The sequence below is a fragment of the Rutidosis leptorrhynchoides genome, chromosome 10 (genome assembly GCF_046630445.1).
Source record: "Rutidosis leptorrhynchoides isolate AG116_Rl617_1_P2 chromosome 10, CSIRO_AGI_Rlap_v1, whole genome shotgun sequence".
Classification (NCBI taxonomy): domain Eukaryota; kingdom Viridiplantae; phylum Streptophyta; class Magnoliopsida; order Asterales; family Asteraceae; genus Rutidosis; species Rutidosis leptorrhynchoides.
Genome location: NC_092342.1, coordinates 332773437 through 332780155, shown reverse-complemented (window position 1 = coordinate 332780155; position 6719 = coordinate 332773437).

The window sequence follows — 6719 nt, the reverse complement described above, 5'->3', positions numbered from 1 at the left end:
CTGTAAGCTTTAATATTTTTAGACCTTTACTATGTATCAATTATCATTCCAATTAGTAATTTCAATTTGCGATTATAATTTTAAGTTAGTTGTAGTAATAAGGTTAAATTAGTAAAGTATTTTTAAGTTTTTATAAGTTTCTTTTATTTTTCCGTCGCCTTTTATTTTTCAACCAATTTTTCTTTTTCAACCTTTTTCGACGAACTCTTTTTCTCTCTTATTTCTCGCCATTCTAGTTTTTAGGACTTAGAATTGTTTTTCTACTTCTTATCTAAATTTCTTAAAATTACGAAAATTTATTTTGAGTGGTTAAATTGATAGACATCAAAATTTTCTGGTTCGTAGTAATAGTTGGATTTGTACGTGGACCGGGTTATTGGAGCCAAACAGTCCTCAATTATATTGAGACCAAACGAATCCTGCCCCTCTGCTGCATCTTTTGGCTATTCGAAACGTGGGCAAAATCAGAAAAGTCTATTGATTGGATAACTTATTATAATTTTTCTTTCCTTTTTAAAACTAATAGGATATTCTGTGAATGCACCGAGCAAGACGTTCACCACCTTTTGTACGTTCACCACCTGTAACTCGATCAAGACATCGTTTAACAAATATAACCGCCGTTGATTTTTCTTTAGAATCGTCATCCAGTCGACCAAGTACTTCAGTTCAAATTTCCGATAATCCATTTTTTTGAACCCAACCTCACAATTGAGAATCCAGAGAATATTCAGGAACGGTTCATAGATCCTGAACCATTAAACTTTCCTCCGGAACCACCAATCATTCAAACAGAGATTGTTGAGGAACGAACTATTAAATCAGAACCATCTAGTGATACCGAGTCAACAAATTCAATTATGGAGAATCTGGAACCTTTAAGTATGGAAGACCGAATGAGAGCTAAACGCACTGGCCAAGGTCACGCAATTACTCATCCAGACATTAATGCGCCAGATTATGAAATCAAAGGACAAATTCTACACATGGTGACTAATCAATGCCAATTTAGTGGTGCGCCGAAGGAAGATCCAAATGAACATCTACGTACCTTTAATAGGATCTGCACACTATTTAAAATCCGAGAAGTCGAGGATGAACAGATATATCTCATGTTATTTCCCTGGACTTTAAAGGGAGAAGCCAAAGATTGGTTGGAATCGTTACCAGAAGGGGCGATCGATACATGGGATGTTTTAATTGACAAATTTCTTAAACAATTCTTTCCTGCATCTAAAGCCGTAAGACTTCAAGCAGAAATTGTTACGTTCACACAGAAGCCAAATGAAACTCTATATGAGGCGTGGACAAGATATGGAAAGTTATTAAGAGGATGTCCGCAACATGGTTTAGACACCTGTCAAATAGTACAAATATTCTACCAAGGATGCGACATCACTACAAGAAAAGACATAGATATAGCAGCTGGTGGTTCTATTATGAAGAAAACCGAAACTGATGCTTACAAAATTATTGATAATACTGCTTCCCACTCACATGAGTGGCACCAAGAAAAAGACATCATTAGATCATCTAAAGCAGCTAGAGCCGATTCTAGCCATGACTTAGATTCCATTTCCGCAAAGATAGATGCTTTCGAGAGACGAATGGAAAAAATGACTAAAGATATTCATGCTATACGAATTAGTTGTGAGCAGTGTGGAGGACCACATTTGACAAAAGATTGTCTCAGTATTGAATTAACAATGGAACAAAGAGAGAATATTTCATACATAAACCAAAGGCCTGGAAATAATTATCAGAATAATTATCAACCGCCAAGACCGATTTACAATCAAAACCAGAATTATAACCGAAATATTCCATACAACAACCAACAAGGTCCTAGCAATCAACAAGTATCCAATAATACTTACAATCAGCAAAGACCGAATTTTCAAAACAAACCACCTGTAAGACCCGAATAATTGAAGTGTACATATGTGTAAATAAGTGTATTGTGCGGTACTCGAATCGGGGTTGGTTGTATATATTAAAAAAGGCAAAAGAAGCTGGACTGGGAGGGTTGCGCGCCGCGCGGATTGGTGGCGCGCCGCGCCATATGACTGGCAGATTCTCCCTTTCTTTTAAATTAGATATTTTGTGGGTATTTTGGTAAATTCACATCAAGGCCGAGTTTAATGCTTGGTTCAGTAGTTTGGGAGCTCATTTACTCCCTTGTTCACCAACCTTATCACCTCCCAATTTATTTTAGTGAGAGAGTGAGTTTTAGAGAGGGAAAGCTCATTTTGAAGAGGAAGAAGAGGGTTTCTTGCTAAAGCCCAAGTTCTAAAGTTGTTCATCTCGTCATTATCTTCGTTTTGGTAGTTGTGGTATGCTCTAATCTTAATTCCTTTGTTTAATTTGATTTAGGCCTAGGGTTTGAGTCAAAGGTGAACATAAAACCCACTTTTGGTTAATTTGGGTATTCTTGGGTAATTTGGGTCATATAGACTCAATATTGAGTTAACTAGGGTTTTGGAAGTGTTAATTGTTGTTATGAAACCCTAATTGGCTAATAATTTGCTAGAACACCTTAGGGAAGTGTAAATGGGTGTGATTTGGGTATAAATGACCCAAAATGGGTGTATTGACTTTTATTGAGTCAAACGGGTCAAAATGGACCAAGATTGGTTAACGTTAGTGTTTTGTGTTAAAATCTAGTGATTTGAAATGTATGAAGGCCTTGAGTGCCAAGAGTTAGGGTTTTTGGTAAGAATGACCCAAATTAGGGTTAAGTGTCAAAATGGGTCAAGATGACCTAGGATGATGTGTGTTATGAGTTTAGGCCAAGTCGATTGATTGATTATGTGCTTGTGAAATAGGTACGTTACCTCGGAATTCAAGCTTGGTTTAGTAATCATCGACGGCATAAGGTGAGTGGAATATCTATATATGTATGTATATGATTTATGTACCGTGTTGATGGTGTCACATAGCCGTTTTGTGACCAAGGTTGTGGGACTTAGCCGTATTAGTCCATGTTTTGTATTAAGGCACATAGCCGTGTTTGTGCATTTAGTGGCGAGTAATAGCCGTGTTTTACTCCCACGTTGTTATTTGAGTTACCCGTACACATAGCCGTGTTGGTGTACGAAAGCGTGAGTAATAGCCGTGTTCTACTCACATTGAGCAAGTGATGCCATAGCCGTTTTTGGAACACTTGAGGGGTGATGCCATAGCCGTTTTTGGAACACCTCGGGGGGTTAGCATGCCATAGCCGTTTTTGGAAGCTAACGAATGTTATGAACATCGATGACTTGTTTCGCGAAGTCGTTCCCTAGCGAAGAGATTGGTTAACCATGATTTATTGTTGTTCATACTAGCATTTGATTATTGTTATGAGTATTTATGCTATGATTATTGCTAGTGATACGTTTGGTGATACTAGCTTGCTTATCGAGATTTGTTATGTGTTATTTGATATCGTGGATGCGTGTGGGTAAGTTGTATATGCATGTATATATATGTTTTACTCACTAAGCTTTGCTTACCCTCTCGTTGTTTACTATTTTTATAGGTTCCGGTGTGGACAAGGGTAAGGGCATCCGGTTGGATTAGAGATCCCGTCTTGTTTAGTGACGCTTTTGGGATGTGATGATTTTGGAGTTTGACCGAGACTTGGGTAGTTTATCCCAAACACCATGCTCGTTGTGTCGTTTGGCAATTAAACTTTTTGTGGTCGAAACTCTAATTTGTATTAAACATTGTATTTTGAACTTAGTGGCGTTTTGGGCACGTGTGGGCCCCACTTTGTAAAACTCGCTCAAACCTTAGTTATGTGCTAGTTTTACATATATGAATGTATGGTTAAAAGCGTTTTGGCTAAAAATGTCGGGAACTAGTCAAACATTTTCGTTAAATAGACTTCCGGGGACAGCGGGCTGTCCAGGGGATTTGGCGCGCCGCGCGGCCATATGGCGCGCCGCGCAGATGGGCTGCACCAGAAAATTTTTTTTTTTGTTTGCAATTTCGTCGTGTTTGGTCGGTTACGGTTTGGGTTGTTACACCACCACAACAAACCGATGATAAAAAGCCGAATTTAGAAGATATGATGACGAAGCTAGTTGAAACTCAAACGCAGTTTTTCACATCTCAAAAACAAACCAATGAACAAAATGCTCAAGCATTTAGAAATCAACAAGCTTCTATTCAAAATCTGGAACAAGAAGTAAGTAACCTAGCAAGGTTAATAGGTGAAAGAAAACCGGGAAGTTTACCTAGTGATACGAATGCTAACCCCCGGAATGAAACAGCTAAAGCTATTACCACAAGAAGTGGTACAACACTTAAACCACCTGAAATACCTGTAACTTCTGATGAAACTATTCCTACTACACAAGAACCACAACCTGATCAAGATAAGGAAAAAGAACCGGTAGTTGAAAAGGTTAATGAAGATAACACAGTTAAGGATAAACCTTATGTTAAACCATACCAACCACCACTTCCTTACCCGAGTAAAATGAAGAAAGAAAAACTTGAAACCGAGCAATCCAAATTCTTGGATATGTTTAAACAGATAAATGTAAATCTTCCTTTCATTGATGTGATTTCAGGAATGCCAAGATATGCTAAATTCTTGAAAGATCTAATCACGAATAGAAAGAAAATGGAAGAACTCTCGGCTGTTACTATGAATGCTAATTGTTCAGCAGTGCTGTTGAATAAGATACCAGAAAAATTATCTGATCCAGGAAGTTTCACAATTCCATGTTTTCTGGGTAGCCTTAGTTCAATAGAAGCATTGGCTGATTTAGGTGCTAGTATAAATCTAATGCCGTATTCACTATACGCTAAACTAGACCTTGGAGAATTGAAACCAACCAGAATAAGCATACAACTAGCCGATAGATCAATAAAATATCCTAGAGGGATAATGGAGAACATGCTAGTTAAAGTTGGTACTTTAGTATTCCCAGTAGATTTTGTTGTTTTAGACATGGAAGAAGATTCTCAAGTTCCTCTCATATTAGGAAGACCATTCTTAAACACGGCTAAAGCAATGATAGACGTGTTCGGTAAGAAACTGACCCTAAGTATAGAGGATGAGAGTGTTACCTTTTCAGTTGATAGAGCAATGCAACAACCACAATCTGCAGATGATACATGTTATTATATTAAAACTATAGATGCACATGCAGAATTATTAGAAGAATTTCCAGAATTACAAGGAACAGGAGAATGTTCTTTAGGAGAAGGAAATGAACCAATTGATGAAGCTGAAATGTTAGCTACACTTATAGCTAATGGATATGAACCAACAACAGAAGAAATTCAAATGCTAAAAGAAGAAGACAGATATCGATATAAATCATCGATAGAAGAACCTCCGAAATTAGAGTTAAAGCCACTTCCAAACCATTTGGAATACGCTTATTTACATGGTGAATCTGAATTACCTGTAATAATATCGTCTTCTCTTACTGAAAATGAGAAATCACAACTCATTTCTGTGTTGAAAGCTCATAAACCAGCCATTGCATGGAAGATTCATGATATTAAAGGAATAAGTCCTTCGTATTGCACACATAAAATCCTTATGGAAGAAGGTCATAAAACGTATGTGCAACGCCAACGAAGACTAAATCCTAATATGCAAGATGTAGTTAAAAAAGAGATTATTAAACTGCTAGATGCAGGTTTGATATATCCAATCTCTGATAGTCCATGGGTAAGCCCAGTTCAATGCGTGCCTAAGAAGGGTGGCATGACTGTCATCACAAATGAGAAAAATGAGCTTATTCCTACTAGGACTGTAACAGGATGGCGTGTATGTATTGATTATAGAAAATTAAATGACGCCACCAGAAAAGATCACTTTCCCTTACCTTTCATAGATCAAATGTTGGAAAGATTAGCCGGAAATAGTTACTATTGTTTTCTAGATGGATTTTCCGGATATTTTCAAATTCCAATAGCACCCGAAGACCAAGAGAAAACCACATTCACGTGCCCTTATGGTACTTTTGCTTACAAACGCATGCCATTTGGACTTTGTAACGCCCCTGCAACCTTTCAAAGGTGTATGATGGCGATTTTTCATGACATGATAGAAGAATGCATGGAAGTATTCATGGATGACTTTTCAGTCTTCGGTGATACATTTAAATCATGTCTAGTTAATCTGGAACGAATGCTAATTAGATGCGAAAAATCAAATCTAGTACTTAATTGGGAGAAATGCCATTTTATGGTTAAAGAAGGCATCGTTCTTGGACATAAAATTTCAAAAGAAGGAATTGAAGTGGATAGAGCTAAAGTAGATGTAATTGCTAAACTTCCACATCCCACCAATGTTAGAGGAGTTAGGAGTTTTCTAGGGCATGCCGGTTTTTACCGACGTTTCATAAAAGATTTTTCTAAAATTGCCACTCCTATGAATAAACTCCTAGAAAAGGATGCGCCATTCATCTTTTCAGATGAATGTATCAAATCTTTTAATATTCTTAAAGAAAAACTCACTAATGGACCGATCATGATAACACCAAATTGGAATCTACCATTTGAACTAATGTGCGATGCAAGTGATTTTGCAATGGGAGCCGTTTTAGGACAAAGGATTGAAAAACGATTTCAACCTATATATTATGCTAGTAAGACATTACAAGGAGCACAAACGAACTATACAACTACTGAAAAAGAACTCCTTGCTATTGTCTTTGCTTTTGACAAATTTCGATCATATCTCGTTCTAGCAAAAACGGTGGTCTATACCG